This window comes from Akebia trifoliata, chromosome 11 (assembly GCF_017979445.1).
Source record: "Akebia trifoliata isolate Shusen 1 chromosome 11, ASM1797944v1, whole genome shotgun sequence".
Lineage (NCBI taxonomy): Eukaryota > Viridiplantae > Streptophyta > Magnoliopsida > Ranunculales > Lardizabalaceae > Akebia > Akebia trifoliata.
In genome coordinates, this window is record NC_141385.1 from 13,768,327 (window position 1) to 13,795,657 (window position 27,331).

The following is a 27,331-nucleotide window of genomic DNA, read 5'->3' on the forward strand; positions in this document are numbered from 1 at the left end:
CTTAGGAGTTACGATATAGACTAATTGACTTATCATATGAAATATTTTATCACTACAGGAAAATTGAGGAATAGCAACGATATTACCAACAGCCAACTTATTTCCGTCGTTGTGTAGCACTTATTTCCGTCGTTCTGTAGCACTATAGCAACCGAAAAAAAAAATGTGGGTCATTGTAGAGTTTTTAAATCTTGCATAATTACTTCACACATTTTATTTCTCTTTCTATTCTCGTGTTTTATTTTCGAAATCTCACAACTCCGTCACTCATATCCATCGAGCAAGCTCGCCCTCTCTCTCGATCTAAAATCTCACAACTCCCTCACTTAGATGCGATTGAGCAAGCTCGCCCTCTCTCTCTCTCTTTCGATCCAATTCCTCTCAACTCCTCAATTAGATTGATCGAGCCATCTCTCTCTTTCGATCCAAAACCTCACAACTCACTTACTCAGATTGATTGAGAAAGCTCGCCCTCTTTCTCTCGATCACTTCTGGTTCTTCTTAAATGAATCAAACTACTTGAAATACAAGATTTCTCTGTATCTAGGTTTTTAGTATCAAGACGAGATCCGCTTAGTTGAGCTTCTTGCACCGACACGCAAGTTTTTTAAGATCTCATTGGTTGAGATTAGGATACCATAGCTCTGATCTCAACCACGTTTTGGAAGAAATCAGATTTCAGGTGAGTTCATGATTTAATTTCAGTTTAAAAAACTTAGATTTAGGGTTTCACTTTGATTTTTTTAGAATTAAACCTTAATTTCAGTTTAATCATCTGTTTCAGTCGATCTCTCTCTCTCGATCGAGTCTTCTGTCAAGATCCCCAATTGGATTAACCAAGTAAGTAATTCGTTGTGATAATGAGGTTCAATTTATTTATTTTTTAGGATTTGGACTAGTTTTGATTTTATTTATGAACTTGTTTTACTCAGTTTGATAAGCTCTTTGTGAAATCAACAATAAACAATCTGAGTGAAGGACAAGACATCTACACCTCATCATAGATCATTGGGTTCAAAACATGAATCCTATGCCACAATCTATTTCTTCATACTTCATACCCATTTTGATTAATTCTAGTGATTGTTATTATAAAATCTATAATAAAATGTAGTTACTATTTCATGATCTCAAATTAGTTATTTACAATTCTTGCCCTTTGCTCATTTTAATTACCAAAATGTGAACAATCACGTTTTCATTAAAAAAAATTCAGAAGTGATTATTTCGCAGGTTTAAAATGAAATTGTCACTTTAAACATGCGAAATAGTCACTTTAAAAACCTGCAAATTTGTAATGGATACTTATGTTTCAATTTTCTTATTGGTGTTATGAATAAAGACATATTATTACTATAACTTGGAAGCAACTGATTGAGTTAATGGAACTTCTTATGAAAGAATTAAGTTTCCTTCTTCATACAAAATTACATTGAACACTGCATTGTACACATTGGTTATTTTTATCTTCCCTCCTATTCAGTCTATTGTGATGTCATTTTTTTATATAAGTAATTCTTATTTTTTTAATGGTGGGATATTTTTATTTGCTAATGTAATCCATAAACAACTCCAGATTGACAGACAGTAAATGAAGGAGTGACTATGGGTAGTGACACATCTTCAGATTGACAAAGAAGTGATGCACACCTAGTTACTTGAGGCTTTTTGTCTTCAGTGGGATCATGATCCAACTTCTTCAGTTTCTAAGTGGAAGGAAGTAACAGTGATATCAAGTACCGAGGTTCTACTTTAGCCCCAACATTCTGATAAAGTTCGTAAGTTCAAGCTTTCTTCTATGTTCTATGTCATTCATTTTAGTAATTCGTGTCATCATTTTTAATGTTTGGGTATTGATTTTTTGGGACTCAATATGGTAATGTGAGGTAAAGATTGTTATGTTCTTTGATTTGATCTATTAGGTTTTGTGATGTAGAGAAATAGAAGGTTGCATGTTCTTTTATTTGAAGTATTGACATAGAACATGGCCAGTTAAGTCCACCAACGATCAATGCTATAGTCAAATCAAGGTAGTTTTCTAACACAAAAATTGTATAAGGCTAGATTCTATGGGCATTTATCACAAAATCTAATCAGTGACCAATAATCTACTTCGATAGATCCTATTCAGTTTACTATGACTAGTTCTAATTATTGCTTCATTTGGTTTGATGTTGAATTGTTGATCTGACACACTTTAAGTGACACACTTCATTTGGTCTGATCTTGAGCAATAGGATCAAAATCATCCTTCAAAATCTAGTGGTATACTTGCAAAATAAATGTACTCTGATAATCAACTTAGACATCAATATAACAAATTAATGAGGCAAAGTTCATTGAATTGCCTACTACTTTTGTACTATTGGGTAATTTAATTATAACATTCTTATTGTTTTTTCATTATTCCCCTGCCCAATAAGGATTTTGGTGCGACTTACATGTCATGATTGTGCAAGTCTGCACGGTCTGTCAATTGCTTTAACAGGTCAAAAATGTGCCGCCTCTATGAATCGCCTCCTCCACTTCATGAAAACCCTTGCAGAAATGGTGGGGGGATATGGCTCAACAATAGCTTGATCCTTGAAAATAGACCATTCCTATCAACCATGTTAATGCTACTGACCAAACTGATTGACTGGAAACATTTTATATTCTTTATTTCATCTTCGGAATTAGTTCACTGGATGTGGCATTAATCCTTTATAGAACTTACCTTTCTCATAGACTTCTTTAAATTCATCAAAGCCATCCTTCTTGATTACGATGATAATTTCTTTTCATTATGTAAGATCATCAAATTATCTTCCAATTGGAAGTTGGAAAACTGACTGATATAGTTTAATGTTGCATGGCTGCAATATATATATATATATATATAGGGAAATGTTCAGCACCCTAAGTTTTACCACACACTTTAACAAACGTTTTTTGTCCTACATGGGTTAGAAGTTTTGGAATGAGCTGATTTTTGGTGAGGATGATCTCTATGATTAGATGATCATCCTCCCCAAAAATCAGCCCATTCCGAAATGTTTAGCCCCATGTTTACACGTTGAGAAATCGTGGATCGTCCATTTTTTGTAAATCAATTTTGATGGGGTAAGAAGTTTTGGAATAAGCTGATTTTTGGTGAGGATGATCTCCTCACCATAGAGATCATCCTCACCAAAAATCAGCTCATTCCAAAACTTCTAACCCATGTAAGACAAAAAGCGTTGTTAAAGTGTGTGGTAAAACTTAGGGTGCTGAACATTTCCCATATATATATATATATATATATATATATACATCATGTTTACACGTTGAAAAATTGTGGACCGTCCATTTTTTGTAAACCATTTTTGATGGGGTTATAAGTTTTGGAATGAGCTGATTTTTGGTGAGGATGATCTCCTCACCATAGAGATCATCCTCACCAAAAATCAGCCCATTCCAAAACTTCTAACCCATGTAGGACAAAAAACGTTTGTTAAAGTGTGTGGTAAAACTTAGGGTGCTGAACGGGACATATATATATATATATATATATATATATATATATATATATATAATATATATATATATATATATATATATATATATATATATATATATAGGGAAATGTTCAGCACCCTAAGTTTTACCACACACTTTAACAAACGTTTTTTGTCCTACATGGGTTAGAAGTTTTGGAATGGGCTGATTTTTGGTGAGGATGATCTCTATGATTAGAAGATCATCCTCCCCAAAAATCAGCCCATTCTGAAATGTTTAGCCCCATGTTTACACGTTGAAAAATCGTGGACCGTCCATTTTTTGTAAATCAATTTTGATGGGGTTAGAAGTTTTGGAATGAGCTGATTTTTGGTGAGGATGATCTCCTCACCATAGAGATCATCCTCACCAAAAATCAGCTCATTCCGAAACTTCTAACCCATGTAAGACAAAACGCGTTTGTTAAAGTGTGTGGTAAAACTAAGGGTGGCGAACGGGACCCATATATATATATATATATATATATATATATATATAGGGTCAGGTTCAAAGGACAACCAATTCTACACACATATAGACAACGTGTTTTGTCTTATATGGGCAAAAATATTTGGAATGGACTGATTTTTTGTGAGGATGATCTCTGTGATGAGGAGATCATCCTTGCCAAAAATCAGCTCATTATGAAACTTCTAGACCGTCCAATTTTTGTTGAAAAATTATAGACCGTCCAATTTTTGTAAATCAATTTTGATGAGGTTACAAGTTTTGGAATGGGATGATTTTTTGCCAGGATGATCCCCTCATCACAGAGATCATCCTCACAAAAAATCAGTCCATTCCAAACATTTTTGCCCATATAAGACAAAACACGTTGTCTATATGTGTGTAGAAATGGTTGTCCTTTGAACCTGACCCATATATATATATATAAGGATATGTTAATAACTGTTTATTTGTGTCCTTTTATGTTTTGCTTTTTCACGGAGAACTCTACTGATGCTTTTGTCTTTTATATTATTAGCATGTGCACTGGCACACAACTTCCTCTAAAGTAAGCATACTTTAGGAAAATGTGATCATCTTATACAAATTGCTTGTCATTAACTTCTAGATGCTTTGGAATTCTTTCTACACCTGGCAGAATATTTGTTCATTAGCTGTTGGATTTGGAAATTATCACTAATAATAACATGTTTGCTCGAAGGATATGGTAGCATAGAGTCCCTTTTTTTGGGTTGCACTTCTTTCACTTCAGTATTTTGGTTATAATTGTGATTGGTAAAACATTTGCAGCCATTGGACTAATCCTGAAACTATTAATGACCCGGTCCTACTCAAACAAATGGAAGCAACGCTTGTTAATTCTATTAGACTGCTTCAAGAGCGGAATGTAAATTGTAGTCAATACTCGTTTATATAGGATTTAGATATTACTAGAGAAAACACTGTCGAAAAATATTAGGATGACAAGTGCCCTACCAAATGAAATCATTATGTTTTATAGAGCATCGGTAATCCCAGAAGTCCTAGGATTGATGCATGAATTAGAGAAGTCCTAGGATCGATGCATGAATTAGAGAAGTGGAAATTAAGTTATTTTATGGTTAAAAGAACCTAAGAATCTCAATATGTTTTAACTTTCTCCTTAATCATGTGGTCAATATTGGAGGATTTTGATTTCAAAAAAGAAGACTATGTGGAAGATGTTCTCACTGTCAATGGAGTTGGGTATTTGTAAGGAGAGGAATGGTCATATAGTTGAAAGACAAGTGTATCGCATCATGGTAGTTTAAAAGAAACTTTCATATGCCACTGGGTTGTCTTTCTTAAGAAGTTCAATGGTGTAAGTTTTGATGACTTTATGTAGTTTTGTTTCCATTACCAAAGGAGTTATTAACTTACTTTATACATTTTTATCTATTTTGAGCTAAAGAGGTTGCTTTTCTGTAGTTTTTGTGTTCTTGGGTTTCTTTGAAAATTAGTGCTTGCCCTGTTTCTCTCTTCTTTATATATATATATATATATATATATATATATATATATATATATATATATATATATATACTCACAAATAAAAAGGAAAAGAATTAATAGTGAGTCTTGTATTTTGTTGCAGAATCTCTCAACCAAACTTTTTGCTGCTTTACGAATGCTTCGAATTGCTCTTATGAAAGAACTTGGTGGGGAAGTCGAAGCATTCAAGATATTTCGGTGTGTGCAACTTTTCTCTCGGTATCTTCCACATTTTTTATTCCTGATCCCCTCGATCAATCTAAGTCCTGACAAGTTCCTCTCTTTTATTCATGGTCGAAGTCTTAATTTGTTTTATGGGAAGATGAGATCATATCGTACTCATAATTCATCATGGCTAGCTTGCATTATAATTTTTTATATTGCACTTTTGGAAGATAAGGCTTTGCTTATGATTGTAATTTTGGAAGATAAGTTAATTTCGTGTACAATTCCATGATGCAACCGAGGCATTCTGTGTAGGAAATCATACTTGGAGCTTTGCTGAAATCAGGTTCTCATTCCATTGATGTTAAACAGAAGGTAAAGCGCTAGTCCACAGATCCCTTCTATTCTCCCTTTTGTTTGTTAATTATACTTGGTTATGTTTTTTATCTTCGACTTAAATATTGGTGCATTGATTGTGGATTTTAGTGTGGATAAAGGGGAGCAAGCTGCAAGGTATTTATATATATGTGTGTGCACGCTTGTATGTGTGTGTGTGTGTGTGTGTTTGTGCGCGCGTGTGTATGTGTGAGTTGGAGTGTATGTGCACGTGCCTGTGCGTGAGTTAGATTCCAGTGACCATTTTATTATGTATGAGTTGGATTTTGTGAGAATTTGTATCACAATCTGGTAATAGTAGTAACACAATGAACTCTAGTACAGAGGGCATTTGAATCATCAATTTCAAAACATAGGGGTATCTCTAATATTCAGTAATACATGAGGGGGCTGGTGTAAAATTAATTTTTTTTTTCAAAAGCATTTATAGCGACGGCCAATAGTGACTGTCGCTATAAGTCCCGTACCTCGTCGTTGAATGTTTTGCGACGGTATATTGTCCCTATAGCGACAGTCACGACCATCGCTATAGCCCTATTTTACTGTAGTGTATGTTCATTAATTTTTCACTAAAATATATATTGCTTCCAAGAATCAAACCAAACCAGCCTTGGTTCGATTTCGTTTGCACACTAAAAAAAATGTGACCTTTAACGATAGATATTAGAACTGTAGCTAAAAGTCCACAAAAGCGACAAAAATACTCTCCATCGTTAAAAATTAACAAATTTGACAATTGTTAGTGACGGTCTTTGTTTTTTGTCACCAAAGTTTATTTAATAGTGATGGTTTATTTATTTTTGATGATATAAAATAGTTTAACGACAATTATGTCTATCTATAAATATACCTATTAGCTATTAGTGATGATTTTGTTAACTGTCATTACAATTTTTTATTTTTTTTAATATTTGAAAAAAATCTATTAGTGACACTTATTTTTATCTGTCACTATAAATATAAATTTTTTTTTTTTATTTTTAATATTAAAATTTATTTATTAAATATTTTTAATTTAAATAATATATTTTTAATTGACTCATTTGAGTTAAGTTGAAATTTATTGACCTAACTTGAATCGATTCGGCTTGCCTCAAGACGGTTGAGATGCATGACATAATGCATCCATTCTAAATTAATTTTTTGCTTAGAATCTCAAGAAAAAACAGTTATCTCTAGGGGTGCAACTTAATTCGGTTCAAACCGAGGACCGAACCAAACCGTAGAATTTGGATTAGTTTGGTTCGGTTAAGAATTATATCGGTTCGGTTTCGGGTCTTAAAAATGAAGAATCGATGAATTCAGTTCGGTTCTCGATTCAGATAGTATAAAAAGCGAACAAACCCAAAAACAGAATAAATATTTATTTAAAAATAAATTTTATATTTGATTTTTTATTTATACAAAACCTAAACCCATTCGTTCCTTCGGTTCCCTTCCATCTATTCTCTCTATCTCGTCTCTTGCTGCGAGCGTGCGACTACGGGCTCAACTCCGATGGCCGGTGGTAGCGGCATCCCTCCCTCTCTCTCTCTCTCTCTCTCTCTCTTGCAATCGTATGCGACAACGCGACTGTGCAACTGTGTGGGCGTGCGATTGTGGGCTGCATCTCAACTTCGACGATCGGGGTCTCAACTCTCTCTCTCTTTTATTATTTGCAGAAATGATTAACTTGTATGGCGTGCGGCTGCGGCCTGCATCTCAAATCTGGTGGCCGGGGTTAGGGAGTCGTATTTTTTTATGGGTTTTTATGTTAATGTGACCTGGGTTAAGGTTTGGAAGAATGCATTTTAATTAATATATTTTTGTGAATAATTTTGCATTTTGAAATTCTTTTTTAGTCATTTTAGGGTTTCAAAGGAAAGTTAATTATTATAATTCTCTGATAATTGTTATGGTTAGATTTTGAGGTTTTTTTTTTTGTTTTCAATCCATGGAACCGAACCAAATCAACCCGAATTAAGGTCGGTTTGGGTTGGTTCGGTTCTAGATTAATTCAGTTTGGTTTTGGTTCTCATATAATAAAATCGACTTTGATCGGTTCAATTCGGATTTTGCTCTAACCCGAACCAACCCGAACCAAGTTGCACCCCTAGTTATCTCTATTTTAGATGGATTTTATTGCCACACCAACGTTTGCTAACGCCACCCCTATTCACACTAGGAATTAGTACACATCTTGGGGTAGTGTTAGCAAACGTTGATGTGGTAATAGCAGTTCTAAAAGATTTTCCCATGTTTCAGTCTCTTTATATGGTGAAGTTGTTATCACCATGGTTTTTAAACTCGGAATTTGGTCTCGTCTCGTTCACCTTGGATACCGAGTTGACTCGGACGATACGTCTCGTCTCGTTGAGTCGTCTCGTTCAACATTGAAATAATGGTTTTTAATCATTTAAAAAATCTAAAAAAATCTGAAAAAATCAGGAAAAATTCATAATTGATTCCTATTAAAAAATGAACCCCTAAAAAAAAATATAAAATTAAAATATGGGAAAAAATAACTTATCTTTTTCATATTAACACACCCATAGTTATCCCTTCTCAAGTTTTGAATGTTAAATTTGAAAAATGCTTCATCTTTTCCTATGTTGTGTTTGCATTGTGTTTGGAGTCGTGCTAGAGTGACCTCAAGATTGAATCTCATATCACAAATCTTGACATGAAAGTGGATAGGAGTCATAGATGCTTTTTTATTTATTTATCTATGACACTTTTATGACTAGATGTGTTAATGTGAGGTCCAAGCTTGAGGTCACTTCAGCATTATTATTGTTTTTAAAATCAGAAAAATGGTGGTCCAATTGGATTCTCCTACCGGATTTCAATAAAACGGATCCACAATCCACATCTATTATTGGATTTGGATATGATTTACCCATAAACCAATCCAATATGATTTTTGGTTTAGATTTCTTATTGAATCGGAAGTCATTCTGCTAAGATTGCCAATGGATTGGATCAAACCCAACCCATCAAGGGCAAAAAGATTAAGGATACTGGTCCTTTAGATATTTATCAAAAAATAGATTTGATCCAAAACTGAACCAGTTATAATTTTCCATCCGTATCCATTTGCACCTAAATATAAATTTTACATTTAGTTTTGAAAATCTAAATTCAGTTAACTCGGACGAGATTTTGAAAATCTCGTTCGAGTCAACTCGTTTTTCTCGCGAGTTAATGAAAAAACTATAATGTCTCGGATATCTTGTTCCTCTCGTACGAGTTTTGCGAAAATATCGTCTGAGATGACTCGCATAACTCACGATACGCAGTCGTCTCATGACTCATTGTGAGTTGGTCTCGTTAGACTGTGATACCAAGTTAACTCGGGCGATACGTCTCGGTCTCGGACGAGTTTAAAAACCATGGTTATCACTCACGAAGATGCACTCTCACCTCCAACTCCGTTTAAACTTAATTTATCTCTTTTTGTCTCTCTCATCGATCGAGAACCAAATTAACAAAAACCTTGGAACGATGCTTGGCGAAAACCTTGGAACGATTCTCTACTAGTCATGGTTTTTAAAGTCGTCCGAGACCGAGACGTATCGTTCGAGTTAACTCGGTATCGCAGCCTAATGATATCAACTCATAATGAGTCATGAGACAACCGCGTATCGTGAGATATGCGAGTCGTCTCGGACAATATTTTGGCAAAACTCGTCCGAGACGAACGAGATATCCGAGACATTACAAATTTTACATTAACTCGCGAGACAAACGAGTTGTATCGGACGAGATTTTCAAAATCTCGTCCGAGTTAACCGAGACAACCGAGTTTTGCGAAAAAAAAAGTTACAAATGAAAATTTCTATTTTATGTTTAAGTGATATTATTACTTTCTTGTGATAAATACTTAAATGTATTTTTGATAATTTGTTTTATTTTTTTCTTTAGAAGCTTTTTGATGAAAATTTCATTAGAAATTTATACTAATCTTTAGGAAACATGTGTTTTATTTAATGGGTAGCGTTCAATGGCTAACTTTTTTGGAATGGGCTGATTTTTTGTGAGGATGATCTCCTCACCGTAGAGATCATCCTCACCAAAAATCAGCCCATTCCAAAACTTCTAATCCATGTTTACAAGTTGAAAAATCGTGGACCGTCCATTTTTTGTAAACTATTTTTTATGGGGTTAGAAGTTTTGGAATGGGCTGATTTTTGGTGATGATGATCTCCTCACCGTAGAGATCATCCTCACCAAAAATCAGCCCATTCCAAAACTTTTAACTCATGTTTTGAAAAATGTTTTGCCAAAAAAGTTAGCCATTGAACGGACCCTTATTTAATTACCTTGAATTTGATTGATAGGTATATTATGAATTTTTTTTTAATTTTATATTTTTTGGGGGGTTCATTTTTTAATAGGAATCAATTCTGAATTTTTTCTGAATTTTTCAGATTTTTTCAGATTTTTTAAATGGTTAAAAACCATTGTTTCAATGTTGAACGAGATGACTCGACGAGACGAGACGTATCGTCCGGTATCAGAGGTGAACGAGACGAGACCAAATACCGAGTTTAAAAACCATGCTACTAGTGAGCTTTCTTCAATTCTTTCTCCATTAGGTTAGTTTTTGAGGATTAGGTTTATAATATATTATTTGTTGTTTTCTTGAAGGTTTTTTTAATCTAAATGTAGTTAATGCAAAATTGTTCCTGTTTTGGAAATGGTTTCTAAGGAAATCAATCTAAATGTACATTGTTTAAACCTTAATCAATCTAGATTGATGTTATAGTTCTCTCTCTCTTTCATTTTGATTTCTTAGCTTTTTGTTTTTTTATCATCTTCCATGGATTTCCAATTAACTATTCTGAACTTCTAACCTGGGATTTGATGTATCGGCCTCTGCATTTTGTATTGGATGAAGTTTTTTTTTAAGTAAGTCTGATTTGATCATTGTTCTTAGATGGATGAACGAGATATCCGAGACATTACAAATTTTACATTAACTCGTGAGACAAACGAGTTGTATCGGACGAGATTTTCAAAATCTCGTCCGAGTTAACCGAGACAACCGAGTTTTGCGAAAAAAAAGTTACAAATGAAAATTTCTATTTTATGTTTACAAGCAATAGTTATTGAGTGATATTATTACTTTCTTGTGATAAATACTTAAATGTATTTTTGATAATTTGTTTTATTTTTTCTTTAGAAGCTTTTTGATGAAAATTTCATTAGAAATTTATACTAATCTTTAGGAAACATGTGTTTTATTTAATGGGTAGCGTTCAATGGCTAACTTTTTGGCAAAACATGAGTTAGAAGTTTTGGAATGGGCTGATTTTTGGTGAGGATGATCTCTACGGTGAGGAGATCATCCTCACAAAAAATCAGCCCATTCCAAAACTTCTAACCCATGTTTACAAGTTGAAAAATCGTGGACCGTCCATTTTTTGTAAACTATATTTTATGGGGTTATAAGTTTTGGAATAGGCTGATTTTTGGTGATGATGATCTCCTTACCGTAGAGATCATCCTCACCAAATATCAGCCCATTCCAAAACTTCTAACTCATGTTTTGAAAAATGTTTTGCCAGAAAGTTAGCCATCGAACGGGACCCTTATTTAATTACCTTGAATTTGATTGATAGGTATATTATGAATTTTTTTTTTAATTTTATATTTTTTGGGGGGTTCATTTTTTAATAGGAATCAATTCTGAATTTTTTCTGAATTTTTCAGATTTTTTAAATGGTTAAAAACCATTGTTTCAATGTTGAACGAGATGACTCGACGAGACGAGACGTATCGTCCGAGTCAACTCGGTATCGGAGGTGAACGAGACGAGACCAAATGCCGAGTTTAAAAACCATGCTACTAGTAAGCTTTCTTCAATTCTTTCTCCATTAGGTTAGTTTTTGAGGATTAGGTTTATAATATATTATTTGTTGTTTTCTTGAAGGTTTTTTTAATCTAAATGTAGTTAATGCAAAATTGTTCCTGTTTTGGAAATGGTTTCTAAGGAAATCAATCTAAATGTACATTGTTTAAACCTTAATCAATCTAGATTGTGTTATAGTTCTCTCTCTCTTTCATTTTGATTTCTTAGCTTTTGTTTTTTTATCATCTTCCATGGATTTCCAATTCACTATTCTGAACTTCTAACCTGGGATTTGACGTATCGGCCTCTGCATTTTGTAGTGGATGAAGTTTTTTTTTAAGTAAGTCTGATTTGATCATTGTTCTTAGATGGATGAACTAGAGAGGATTTGAATTGTTATGTATGTCTGGTTTAAGAAAATTATTTTTTTTTAATGCTAAGAGTTTGTGTTTTTCTCAGTCTCTGTTTTGAAACTCAAGAAGTTATTCGACTCTAATAATAAGAAAACATGATGTATGTTCCATTGAAACCAATCCAGATTACGTGGTGAATTTTTTTCGGATTAGGAATCTGAAATTCTTTTAAGTCTAATCCATGGAGATGAGTTGTTAGTTTAGTTCATCCTCAAAACAAAAGGAAAGAAGGAAATCTGGTTATTTTGAAATTTCTATTCCTACCCACTGTTGGCTTAAAGTTTGCTCAAAATGTCTATTATAAAGGATGCCTTTCATTTCATCCTCAAGAAAAGAAAACAAAAGAAAAAAAGGAAAAAAAGAAGAGCAGATGACACCCTAAGAGGCCCCAATTGGTTCCAGTTGACATGATCTCCTATTGAATTTTTTCTTAATTTCTTTGAATTTATTCGTTTTGTTATTGTCTTTTTCTAGTCTTTATTACTCATCGATCTCAATATTATGTCTTTGTCTTTGTCCTATGAATGTGGTTGTAATGTTACTGACAAGCAAAAGTGCTTATTGTTGCCTAATCAATTTTTTATATTAACTTTAGTTGTTGTATATTCATCACATATACTAAATTTTCTATAAAAGTAGTCCAGCTTATAAATAGAATTGAGAACAAATTTTCTTTGATCACTGTTTATTGCTGCAAATAGTCATGGTGGTTTAATTTTTTATGGCTGAGTTCATTAATAAACATATAATTTCATGTTGGATCCAATTAGTTATGTTAATTTCTAATATGATTTAATCTAAAAAAGGTGGATGTTTAGCGTTTGAATTCTAGGTATGCATGTCATTTATCATTGGATTTTCACTTTGTTGTAGCATGGATCTTATTTTCTGAAAAAATCACCGTCTTATGTATGGTTAAGGATTTAGGATTTAGCTCCCTAAGCAGTGAAGCCCAATATTTTGTCAAGGAGTAAGAGTATAAACTAGCATAATATCATCATCATCAAAATCCTTATTCCCCGAAATTTGTGATCGGCTGAACATATCCTATTCCCTCATTTAATTCTTTCTAAACCCATAGGGTGCTCATATACATAGTGAAAAAGTTTTCTCATTTTTAGAAAAAGTAGATTTACTCAGATTTTTTCATCATTTGAGTAAGTATGATCTCCCAATTATGCCCTTCTATTTAAGTTCTTGTCACCTCTTATTTTCTTGAGACATTCAATCGATTTCACATGGAATCTAGACTTTCACACACCACTTTACCACAATCAAAATGTTTTACACAAAAAATTAACTGAAATTGCATGCTAACCAGCTCAACACGGGTGTCACAATGACTTAGATCACTTACCTAACCGATCATCCAAAATGAAGAACACAACGATCCACTATTTCAACTATATTCATAATAGTAACCACGGTAATGAATTAACCTATGAATCCATGAATATTTCATTAAGTATTCACAAGTGGGTTCGTGATCAAACAATGGTTAGTGCCCTACACATTGCAAAGAGTTGACTCATAGAAGAGGTGACATACCACCAACACAACCTACGGTAAAGTTGTCGTCCCTGCCTAAAAAACCTGAAAAGTTATCCCCACAATGGGTTAATTAATGAGTATTGATATAGCCCAAAAATTTTGATTCAGAGTATTAGAAAACCCCAAAACCTGGTTGATCATGAGCTTAATAATGTTTCTAAAAGACTAACAAGGGGACCTTAGCAAACAACTAAAAAAAACTCAAACCTGTTCTACCTTTTTGTGTTATTGTGAAGAATATATGTGCTGGCATATAAATCAGTAACGTGCCCATCTAATACGAAGGGCGAGGCTAGTTGAGTTTAGGGCTCAACAAGATTAAAAATACGCATATAAGTGTGCTCAACTTGCGATTTGTCTTGAACCACTCTGAGTTAAAAGTGTTCTCAGTTGTGAATTTATGCCAAAGATCATGAAATCTATATCATCAACAACCATGATTACTCCCTTTATACACATCAACTGCAAATAACTTTAGTAGGTAAGCGATCTAAGTCATTGTGACAAGCACTAAGGACTTATGGCATACTATAATGGGCTGCTACCCATGTTGCAGAAACTGTTGTTGCTACACTTAAAAGACAAAACTATATTTGTATGCTTGGGTTTATTCGGTGGGATTCTAGGGAGCCACCAAGCTGATTTAACAAGCCCAGACAAGCGTTTCCAGCATAGTGTTGGAAATTTTTACGCCTTAGGTTTCATGCACAATTATTTCCCTAACTTCAGGAGAAGAAATGAGTGATTTAGGCAAACACCATAGACCTAAAACACCTTTCATTAATTTCATTGGTTCAGTTGGATCTATAGGCTCTGTATGATACAACTTATCCAATGTGATTTTTGCGTTTTTACATTAAAAAAAAGTAATTGTGGTTGCTTGATTGGAAAATCAAGTTTGCTTTTTGCAATTTTTCATTTAAAAAAATGCGGTTTTCACAAGTTGTTTTGACCCGCTTTTACATGTGCATTTGCGGAGCTTCAACAATCACTGCGAAAATGGCTTTGTGCATTTACCATTGTGCCCCTTAACATTTGACTAATTTACATGAGTTGTCCCAATTAAAAAAAAACCTATTAGAGTCTCTTCTCTATTGTTAACCAAATCAGAAACCGCGACCTCCATTAACGTTGAACCAAGGTCTCCATTGATTCTCTGATCGACACAAGAAGGTCTGTTATTGCTTAACCAAAACAGAAGCCGCGAACTCCATTAACTCTAAACCAAGGTTAGACTCCATTGATTCTCTGATCGACACTAGAAGGTAAGTTCCGATCGTCTTCTCCATTATATATCGACCTCCATTGTTCGATTTTTCCTTTTCGCCATTTTCTCTATTTCTTCTATGTCTCCGTTTGATCAAACCAGTTCGTCGATCAACATTTTCTTCTTTGATTCTACCTCAAATCTGTCAAAAATACCCATTTCATGTAGAGATGAAACATGTAAACCCATTGCCACCATTTGTAGAGATGAAACTATGAAAACCCTTTGTAGAAATCTGATTGTACAACGAACCCATGAAAATCACGAATCTGATCATATGAAAACCTAGATTTGTTTAAGGTCATTATAGCACCTCACGAATTAATAAGGACAACCCACACATAGCCGAATTATTTTGTCATATATGGGTTAAAAGCTTCGGAAAAAGCTGATTTTTGGTGAGGATGATCTTTATGATAAGTTAATCATCATCACCAAAAGTCGGCCAACTCTGAAACTTCTAACTCCCTGAAAACTGCTTTACAAAAAATGGATGATTTACAATTCTTGAAATTGTTTTGATGGGGTTAGAAGTTTCGGAATGGGCTGATTTTTGGTGAGGATAATCTCCTCATCGTAGAGATAATCCTCACAAAAAATCAGCCCATTTTGAAAGGTTTAACCCTTATAAGACAATAATTCGGTTATGTGTGGGTTGTCTTTATTAATTCGTGAGATGCTTATATGATAACTTTTTGTGTTGATTGGAGAATCAATGGAGTCCAACCACGTTTGACATATTTTGATTGTTTAATTTATAAAATTTTATTTAACTGACAATTAAATAATTTGTAAATGAACAATTAATTTAAATTTTCAATTTATGAATAGATTTGACAATTGACAATTTGTAATTGGAAGGAACATTTTCGATTTGATTTCTCAATGTGTTATTCTATATGTTGTTCCCCATGCTATTTAGATGATTTGTCTTCTATATTGACTTATAATTGTCAGATGGAGGATACCATTGGAAAGGAAACAAATGAGAAAGGACCTAAAGCCCACTGGACACCTAACCAACATAGGGTATGGGTAGAGATTGTTGTGGATCTTGTTAATTAATTTTTGTTTCATGATTTCTTCTATATTTATATAATGTAATTTATAATTCATTAATTTTTCTTATACATAGAAACATTTAAAGGACTCGATCTTTCGTACGAATGGTCTAGAGTACTCTGACGTGTTGAACACCGTATATGGGGGCACGTATGCCACTAGGGAGGAACGTTGGGCAACAACATGTGGGACTAGTTCTAAAGTTGTTAAAGAAGAACTCGGTGAAGATGTCAATTCTACTTTTGTCTTGGAGACCCAAACTCTAGATAATCTGACACCATTGTCCTCAGATGACTTAAAGGATGTTGCACCTAGTGCTCCAACAGCATCATTACCTTCACATAGGAGAGTTGAATCTGGACTAGAGCCCCCATCTTGCAAACAGAAATAGAATAGTGCCCAAGATATAAGTGTGACTCTAAATAGGTTGGTTAATGTGTATGAGACTAAGTCGTCTACAACAAACAAGCATGTCTCATCTAGTATTCATGATTGTATCGAGCTCTTGGATCTACTCCCAAATGTGACCTCTAACAGGGAGTTATATAGGTTTGCGTTGAAGATGGTCATGAAGAAGGAGTTTAGGAAGGTATTTTGCAGTCTATGATTACAAGTTGTTCACTGTGAAACCGCGAATTCCATTAACGTTGAACCAAGGTCTCCATTGATTTTCTGATCGACACAAGAAGGTCTGTTATTGCTTAACCAAAACAGAAGCCGCGAACTCCATTAACACTAAACCAAGGTTAGACTCCATTGATTCTCTGATTGACACTAGAAGGTAAGTTCCGATCGTCTTCTCCATTATACATCGACCTCCATTGTTCGATTTTTCCTTTTCACCATTTTCTCTATTTCTTCTATGTCTCCGTTTGATCAAACCAGTTCGTCGATGAACATTTTCTTCTTTGATTCTACCTCAAATCTGTCAAAAATACCCATTGCCACAATTTGTAGAGATGAAAACTATGAAAACCCTTTGTAGAGATCTGATTGTACAACGAACCCATGAAAATCACGAATCTGATCATATGAAAACCTAGATTTGTTTAAGGTCATTATAGCACCTCACAAATTAATAAGGACAACCCACACATAGCCGAATTATTTTGTCATATATGGGTTAAAAGCTCCGGAAAAAGCTGATTTTTGGTGAGGATGATCTTTATGAGAAGTAAATCATCATCACCAAAAGTCGGCCAACTCTGAAACTTCTAACTCCCTGAAAACTGCTTTACAAAAAATGGATGATTTACAATTCTTGAAATTGTTTTGATGGGGTTAGAAGTTTCGGAATGGGCTGATTTTTGGTGAGGATAATCTCCTCATCGTAGAGATAATCCTCACAAAAAATCAGCCCATTTTGAAAGGTTTAACCCATATAAGACAATAATTCGGCTATGTGTGGGTTGTCTTTATTAATTCGTGAGATGCTTATATGATAACTTTTTGTGTTGATTGGAGAATCAATGGAGTCCATCCACGTTTGACATATTTTGATTGTTTAATTTATAAAATTTTATTTAACTGACAATAAATAATTTGTAAATGAACAATTAATTTAAATTTTCAATTTATGAATAGATTTGACAATTGACAATTTGTAATTGGAAGGAACATTTTCGATTTGATTTCTTAATATGTTATTCTATATGTACTTCCCCATGCTATTTAGATGATTTGTCTTCTATATTGACTTATAATTGTCAGATGGAGGATACCATTGGAAAGGAAACAAATGAGAAAGGACCTAAAGCCCACTGGACACCTAACCAGCATAGGGTATGGGTAGAGATTGTTGTGGATCTTGTTGATTAATTTTTAATTCATGATTTCTTCTATATTTATATAATGTAATTTATAATTCATTAATTTTCCTTATACATAGAAACATTTAAAGGACTCAATCTTTCGTACGAATGGTCTAGAGTACTCTGACGAGTTGAACACCATATATGGGGGCACGTATGCCACTAGGGAGGAACGTTGGGCAACAACATGTGGGACTAGTTCTAAAGTTGTTAAAGAAGAACTTGGTGAAGATGTCGATTCTACTTTTGTCTTGGAGACCCAAACTCTAGATAATCTGACACCATTGTCCTCAGATGACTTAAAGGATGTTGCACCTAGTGCTCCAACAACATCATTACCTTCACATAGGAGAGTTGAATCTGGACTAGAGCCCCCATCTTGCAAACAGAAATAGAATAGTGCCCAAGATATAAGTGTGACTCTAAATAGGTTGGTTAATGTGTATGAGACTAAGTCGTCTACAACAAACAAGCATGTCTCATCTAGTATTCATGATTGTATCGAGCTCTTGGATCTACTCCCAAATGTGACCCCTAACAGGGAGTTATATAGGTTTGCATTGAAGATGGTCATGAAGAAGGAGTTTAGGGAGGTATTTTGCGGTCTATGATTACAAGTTGTTCACCGTGAATGGTTGAAGGGGACGCTAGATGACTTTCGAGCTTGGATGGGATTTAGTTTTTGGATGACTATTTCTTATTTTTCTGTTACTTTTGATGGTTTTTATATTATTTCTTAATTATCTGGATGACTATTATTTTCATACTATTACTTTTAAACTGGGATAACTGTAATATTTCTCATACTTCATTTGGATGACTTTCATATTTCTCATACTTTGATGTTTTAGGCATATTTGGATTATTATAATATTTTTAATTTTGCTATTTTTGCTAGGACATGGATATTATTTGTGTGTTATATTATACATGTTTGTCATGTAGATGTTATTTACTTATTTATCTTTATTAATATAAATAATAAATTTCAAGTTAAATGAATTCAGATAATGAAAATAGTATTGAATCAAATGTGGAGACAAATTTTGTTGATTCTGATTGTGATTATTTAACTGTGATAACAGGTGCAATTGTAGGAGCACAATGGCAATCACGAAATAGTTGTCCATTCAAGTGTTCAAATTTGTGCGTAGCGTCATCCTCGGTAATCCTGTGACATTCCACAACTTATTTCGAATGGAAAGACATGTTTTCCTAAATCTATGTTCAATATTGGAAGGGCAAGGTTTGTTAAGAATGCAGAAGTATGTTTCAGTACAAGAACAAGTTGCGATATTTCTCTTAACCATAGGACATAATGAACGACAATGACCTATCGCAAATTATTTTGTGCACTCACCACTAGCAATAAGCAAGTACTTCAATTCAGTATTGAAGGCAATTGTTCATTTGTCGAGGTCATTAGTCGTCCCTCCAAACTTGAATGACATTCCCACTCATATTCGGATCAAGCATCTATTTTGGCCTTATTTTAAGGTAATTCTTTTAGCATATATTTAAAAATAATTAATCTAATTTAAAATTATAATACTTGTTTATCTCATATATTAATATTTAATTGATATTTAAGGATCATATTGGAGCAATCAACAGGACACACATTAATGCGCATGTCCCATCGGATCTACAAGTGCGATATCGTGGACATAAGGGCCTAACACGAAATGGTATGGCAACTTCTTCATTTGATATGCTCTTCATGCACGTGATTGCTGGTTGGGAGGGGCCAGCAAATGATTTACGTGTCTTAGTACCTAAAATAATGCTATTTTACAATTTCCACATTCTCCACCAGGTCACTACGACATGTGTGTTTTGATAAAATGTATAATTGAACGAGTAATACTACATAACTTTATTGTAATAGGTAAGTACTATTTGGTAGATACTGGATATCCAATAATAGATGGTTATCTCCCACCATATCGAGGAATTAAATATCATCTACTTGAATTTCAACAATCACGAGGGAGTGGTAAAGAAGAAATATTCAATCATCATCATTCTTTACTATGTAATGTCATAGAACGATGTTTTAAAAGCGAAATGACCTATTTTGAAGTTAATGTTTTGTTATTTATTGAGAAAACAATGAGAGATTACGATTGCTTGTATTACATTGCATAATTTTATTAGAAAACATGCCATTGAAGATGAAGAACTTTCCAATTTTGAGCAAGAACAATAGGATGTGGTTATCTTGTGGATATGGGATGTATCTTGTGGATATGGTTTACTTTTATGTAAATTTGTGGATTTGAATGAGATGTATATGATGTTATTTGTAGATGTTTATGGGATTTATGAGATGTTATTTGTGGATGTTTGAGTTGAGTTATACAGGTATTTTCTTTATCAGGTAAAATTTTCATAAATCAATTTTTTAGAGGAGATGCTATCAAAATTTTGGTAAATTTGTATTATTTATGTTGTATTTTATAAATTTTCATTTTTTTTTAAATTATTAAATATTTAAATTTTAATAATTATATGATGTTTCTGTTAATTAAAATACATTTTAGAACGATCTAATATCCTATTATACATTTAAGGGCATTTTAGTCAGATTTTGCAAAATACAAAACAATTCAGCAGTTGTATCAATTATAAATTATCAGATTTTGTAAAATAGCGCAACACTTCTTCGTCGTTGTATCAAACAATTTTTTCTCAATCACAACTTTTTCCAGCATTAGAATCTCGCTTTTTTAAACAACATAATCCAATCACAGAAGCTGTCAGCTGTTATCATACATGGCCTTGGGATTTTGCTAATTTGATCATTAAATTTAAGATGGCTGATCATGAGTTCACTTTGGTTGGTGATAGTTGCCCTACTGAATGCTTATGGATAATGGCTTGGTACATCGTATTGTGCGGTGTGTGCACCAAGGGGTCCTTTTATAGTTAGCTATCAATTGATCGTTATCACGGGCAGTACTTTCCACAGTACCAACTGCCACCTCTGTTATTCTTTCTCAATTTTTAGATATTTTTGGTACACCCACAACTCTTCCACCTGCTAGGTCTTATGATCAACGTATTCCTCTTGTGCTTGAGTCATCGCTGGTAAATGTGCATCCTTACCATATCCCCATTTTCAGAAGGTTGAAATAGAAAAGGTTGTTAAGTAATTACGAGAAGAGGGCTTTAACCGTCCTTACTTGAGTCCATACTCCTTTCAGGTTTTGTTGGTTTGCAAAAAGATGGTTCATGGCGTATGTGTGTTGATTATCGCATGCTCAATAAAATTACTATTAAGGATCGTTTTCCTATTCCAGTGGTGGATAAAGTTACTCGATGAGTTACATGGTGCAACTATTTTGTCTAAGTTAGATCTTCGTTCTGGCTGTCATCAAATTCGGGTGAATGAACTGGATATCCCCAAGACAGCGTTCCACACACATGACAACCATTATGAATTTTTGGTTATGCCATTCGATCTCTCTAATGCTCCTGCTACGCTCCAAAGTTTAATGAATGATATTTTTCGTCCTCATTTGCACAAGTTTGTTCTTGTTTTCTTTGGCGATATTTTGGTGTACAATGCTTCTCTCTCTGATCATATGCACCAATTTTCTATCATCTTTGGTATTTTGGATGTAAAGCACTTCGTTTGTGAAGGAATCAAAATGCTCTTTTGCTCAAAGCTCCATTGAGCATCTTGACCATATTATTTCTGCTACGGGTGCGTCGGTTGACAACAACAAAATTGTCAGTGTTATGGAGTGGCCTATTTCATCCTCTATTAAGGGCTTGCGTGGGTTTTAGGCTTGACTGGATATTACCGCAAATTCATTAAAGACTATGGAAAAATCAGCGTGCCCCTGACCCAATTGCTGAAAAAAGATTCTTTTGTTTGGAATGATGCTGCTACAAATGCTTTCTCTCCCTTGAAGTTGGCCTTAACTACGACATTGGTGTTAGTGTTTCCTGATTTTTCCAAAGAGTTTTCCATTGAGTATGCTTTGGGCAATGGTTTTGGTGCTATTCTCATTCAAGATGTTTGTCTTCTCACTTATTTTAGCATGGCTCTTTCTGGTAAAATTTGAATCTCTCAATTTATGATAAAGAGATGCTTGTTATTGTTGCTGCGATCCAGAAATGGCATCCTTATTTATTAAAATGTCACTTTAAAATTTATACGGATCATTGTAGTTTGAAATATTTGTTGGAGCAACGGCTTTCTTCTATTGAATAACAAAAGTGTCTGTCTAAATTATTGGGATTTGATTATACAATTATATAACAGCAAGGACTTGACTGCAAGGCTGCTGATGCTCTATCTCGTGTTCACGAGCCGCCAAGTCTTCTTGCTCTGACTTCCCCTATTTTTTCGGGCATTGATATTATTGTATGTAAATGTCACTCTGATGATTCAATGCATACTATCATCGATGGTTTTCAACACTCTTCTTCACCTAAAAAGCACTATTCTTATGTTGATTGCATTCTTTGTTATAAAGACTGCATTGTGATTGTACCTTCTTCTCCTTGGTGTTCTAAGTTATTGCATGAATTCCATGCGACCCCGACTGGAGTCATTCTGAGTTCTTACGCACTTACAAACCTCTGCATCACAATTTTTATTGGTTGGGTATGAAAAGAGCAACAAAATCTTTTATTGTTCAATGTGATATATGTCAATGCAATAAGGCTGAAGATATTTTGCCTCTGGGACTTCTTAACACTTTGCCAGTTCCTAATGATGTGTGGCTTGATTTATCTATAGATTTTATTGAGGGATTGCCTTCTTCCAACTGCAAAACTATAATTTTGGTGATTGTGGATCACCTTGCTAAATATGCTCACTTTAGTGCCCTCTCTCATTCTTACACCACCACTACTGTTGGGAATGTTTTTGTAAGAGAGATTGTTTGTTTACATGGCATGCCTAGTACAATTCTCAGTGATAGAGATCCCATCTTTCTCAGTAATTTTTGGGAAGCTTTTTGACTTTGCAAGGTATGCAATTATGTTGGAGTTCCGCTTATCACCCTCAAACGGATGGCCAGATAAAGGTTACCAACCACACTTTAGAGTGTTTTTTACAATGTTTCGCAGGTCATAAACCTCTCACGATTGATTGGTTGGCTGGTTGTCTTGGGCTGAATGGTGGTACAATGCCACTTATCATTCTGCTATCCAAATGACTCCTTTTCAAGTTATATATAGCCATCCTCCACCTTCAGTTTCTGCTTATCTTCCTGGTGGTACTGCTTTTCATGCTGTTGATCTTGCTCTATGGGATTGAGATCGTACTTTGCCACTTATAAGGACTCATCTGCAGTCTGCTCAAGCTCCGATGAAATTCTATGTTGATGCCCATCGCACCGAGTGAAGTTTTGAGGCAAACGATTGGGTTTTTTAGAGGTTGCAACCTTATCGTCAGTGCTCAGCTGTGTCTCAGAATTATTCCAAGCTTTCTCCACATTTTATGGGCCTTTTGGTATTATTGAGAAGATTGATGCCGTCGCTTATAAATTGGTCCTTCCAACGAGGTGTAACACACATCTAGGCCTTAAAGTTAAAGTTGGGAACCAATGTTACTCCAGACCTGCACTTACTATCTCTTGAGGATGCTTCTGAATCGGTGTCTGAGAAAATTTTAGATCACGGAATCTTCAACGTTGGCTCATTAAGTGGAAGGATCCTTCTTGATGAAGTTACTAGGGAAGAGCATACTGGTTTTTATGCTCGTTATCTTGACTTTAGATAACCTCTTGATCCTCTTGATTAGGAGCCTTCTCCCAAGATTCCAAGAGGTCTCTTTCACCCATATTTTCAGAGAAATTAACAAGGCTGCTGATATGCTAGTTTCGATGAATGATAGTCTAGACTATTTTTTAGATTGTAATTCGCTCCATAGTGCTTTATCACCTATTCTTGTTCAGGATAAGATGGGCATGTGTTATGTGAGTTTGTAGCTGGTTTGGGTTTGCCTCAACCCAGATAATCTTTCAAAAAAAAAAAAAAAAATAGTTCTAAGGGGGGGAAGGATGTTAGGAAATCGATATTATTAGAAGTCTATCTATATTAAGCAATCTTTTTTATTCTTTTTTCTTTCCATTAGTATTTACTTAATTTAGGAAGGTTTTTATTTTATTTCTCATATATAATGATGATCTCTGTAATAAAAACCAACATAAGAAATTTAAGAGAACTTTTCGGTGGCTAATCCCCAATTCAAATGATCATTAAGGATTTGTAGGTTCATAGAGAGTCTCAATGCGACTAATTTTGCTTAATTGATGTCTCCTTTTAATTTTCATTTTTTACAAGTTAAAAGGGTAGAAGATAGGATCTCATATGGCACATCTTGATGTGAAAGTGGATAAAAAATCATAAATATGATTCCTTTTTTTTAAAAAATCGTATCTCGAGGAAAAGAATCTATCAAATAAGATCCCTTTTATAATAACTTTAAGTGGAAGTGGAAGTGGAAGGATGATTGCTCCATAGGCATAGCAAATGACAGTTTTACCCCTTGGACTAAGTCTTATCAGAAGAAGGTTCTTTCTTCCGTTCTAAGAATGTCACACGGTTTAAGCGCGTGGGTCCCACGTATCTAGAAAAAAATAATAATAAGAAATTAGATATACTTTCCGATGGTTTAGAAAAGATTCTCTAGAATTTTAAAACAATAAATATAACTGATCAATCAATCATTGATACGAGGAACACGTTGAAGGCTTCTCCATTTGATGATTTTAAAATTGCTAGATATCCGAGATGATTTGTACGACTCATCTCATTATCCAAGGCAATAATATTGCCATCTGAGCATTTAATACTTTAAATAATTTAAATATGAATTTTGTTAACGTGTGCCCTAAACTGTAATAAATACACTTTCAAAATATCTAAATACCGAATTAACGATTAGATAGAAAATTTTGCAATTAATGGGACTAAAGTTAGACCATATTTCAATCTTACTGATCACCATTTATTGTTATAAAGTTTTAAGTTCACAAAAATTGATGGTTCATTAACTGAATCAAGGTTTAATCCAATTTTTAAAACAGTAATTTCAAATAGATAGCTAGCTTTATAACCTTTAGATTCATTAATGTCATTTGATGTCTGGATATGATAAAATAAGGGAAAGTATATAAATTAGATTATTTATTCTGTTTAAACATTGGAAGTTTATTTAGTTTTTGTATGTAAAAAAATGTTTGCCCTAATCCAGATCCGATCCAATTATTATTGGATCGTGTTTGGATCATAATATTGATATCCAATGAAAACTAGATTCAAAAAGAGTATGAAGTGATGTTTAACAAATCAATTTTGAACTTGATTCGGTCCTTACCAAACGGATACTAAGTCAACCCCACTCCATTGACAATCGTGGTTAGTAAGTGGTAAAGTTGTCTATGTGTTGGTTTCAGTTTGATTTCTAAAGTTTTTAGAACCGTAATGATTATATTTTTTTTAATTCCAGTTCTAGTTGGTTCTTGTTCTGATTTTAAATTAGTGGAATCAGAACCACCAAAAATCGTAGGTATCCATTTGTTTTAGTTCTTAATAAACAAATAAGAAAAAAAAAATCAAGTAATGGCAGTATTTTATTTTCTTTATATGCAAGTATTTTTTTCATCACAAAAAACAAATATATATATATATATGGGTCCCGTTCAGCAACAAACATTTTGACAAACATTTTGGCAAAACATTTTTCAAAACGAGGAGATCATCCTCACCAAAAATCAGCCTATTCCAAAACTTCTAGCCCCAGTTTACAAGTTGAAAAATCATGAACCGTCCATTTTTTCTAAATCATTTTTGATGGGGTTAGAAGTTTTGGAATGGGCTGATTTTTGGTGATGATGATCTCCTCAGCGTAGAGATCATCCTCACCAAAAATCAGCTCATTCCAAAACCTCTAACCCATGTTTTGAAAAATGTTTTGCCAAAATGTTTGTTGCTGAACATTTCCCTATATATATATATATGGGAAATGTTCAGCACCCTAAGTTTTACCACACACTTTAACAAACGTTTTTTGTCCTACATGGGTTAGAAGTTTTGGAATGGGCTGATTTTTGGTGAGGATGATCTCTATGATTAGAAGATCATCCTCCCCAAAAATCAGCCCATTCCGAAATGTTTAGCCCCATGTTTACAAGTTGAAAAATCGTGAACCGTCCATTTTTTGTAAATCATTTTTTATGGGGTTAGAAGTTTTGGAATGAGCTGATTTTTGGTGAGGATGATCTCCTCACCATAGAGATCATCTTCACCAAAAATCAGCCCATTCCGAAACTTCTAACCCATGTAGGACAAAACGCGTTTGTTAAAGTGTGTGGTAAAACTTAGGGTGCCGAACGGGACCCTATATATATATATATATATATATATAGGATTAGGATCCGTATACACATAAAGCTACTCATAAAGCTACAACGTGTTTTGTCTTATATGGGCAAAAATCAGCTCATTATGAAACTTCTAGCCCCATGTTTACAAGTTGAAAAATTTTAGACCGTCCAATTTTTGTAAATCACTTTTGATGGGGTTAGAAGTTTTGGAATAGAATGATTTTTTTCAAGGATGATCCCCTCACCACAGAGATCATCCTCACAAAAAATCAGCCCATTATGTACCTTTTTAACCATATAAGACAAAAACGTTGTAGCTTTATGAGTAGCTTTGTGTGTCTACGGAACCCAATCCATATATATATATATATATGGATGGCGTTATTACGACCCCCATTACGACCCCCTTTGCGACACACCATTTTGTCTTATACGGGCAAAAATGTTTGGAATGGGCTGATTTTTTGTGAGGATGATCTCTGTGATGAGGGGATCATCCTGGCAAAAAATCATCCCATTCCAAAACTTCTAACCCCATCAAAATTGATTTACAAAAATTGGACGGTCTAAAATTTTTTAACTAGTAAACATGGGGCTATAAGTTTCATAATAAGCTGATTTTTGGCAAGGATGATCTCCTCACCATAGAGATCATCCTCACAAAAAATCAGCCCATTCTAAACATTTTTACCCATATAAGACAAAATGGTGTGTCGCAAAGGGAGTCGTAATAACCCGACCCTCTATATATATATATATATATTATATATATATATATATATATATATTATATATATATATATATGGGTCCCGTTCAGCACCCTAAGCTTTACCACACATTTTAACAAACGTGTTTTGTCTTACATGGGTTAGAAGTTTTGGAATGGGCTGATTTTTGGTGAGGATGATTTCTATGGTGAGGAGATCATCCTCACCAAAAATCGATCATCCTCACCAAAAATCAGCTCATTCCAAAACTTCTAACCCAATCA

At 34.1% G+C, this 27,331-nt stretch overlaps 1 long non-coding RNA gene across 13 annotated transcripts; it reads left to right on the forward strand.

Moving 5' to 3' along the window:
• The first annotated feature begins 371 nt into the window (after positions 1-371).
• LOC147391001 (uncharacterized) lies at positions 372-20,129 on the forward strand. 13 transcript variants are annotated; one of them, XR_015182772.1, is made up of 6 exons: positions 372-682; positions 785-840; positions 1,577-1,778; positions 5,974-6,033; positions 19,077-19,488; positions 19,583-20,129. It is a non-coding gene; the product is annotated as an uncharacterized LOC147391001 (long non-coding RNA). The 13 variants fall into 13 exon arrangements; XR_015182777.1 differs by lacking the exons at positions 372-682; positions 785-840; positions 1,577-1,778; positions 5,974-6,033 and adding exons at positions 14,793-15,116; positions 16,076-16,147; positions 16,730-16,925; positions 17,891-17,962; XR_015182780.1 differs by lacking the exons at positions 372-682; positions 785-840; positions 1,577-1,778; positions 5,974-6,033 and adding exons at positions 14,799-15,116; positions 16,076-16,147; positions 16,730-16,869; positions 17,891-17,962.
• The last annotated feature ends 7,202 nt before the right edge of the window (positions 20,130-27,331 follow it).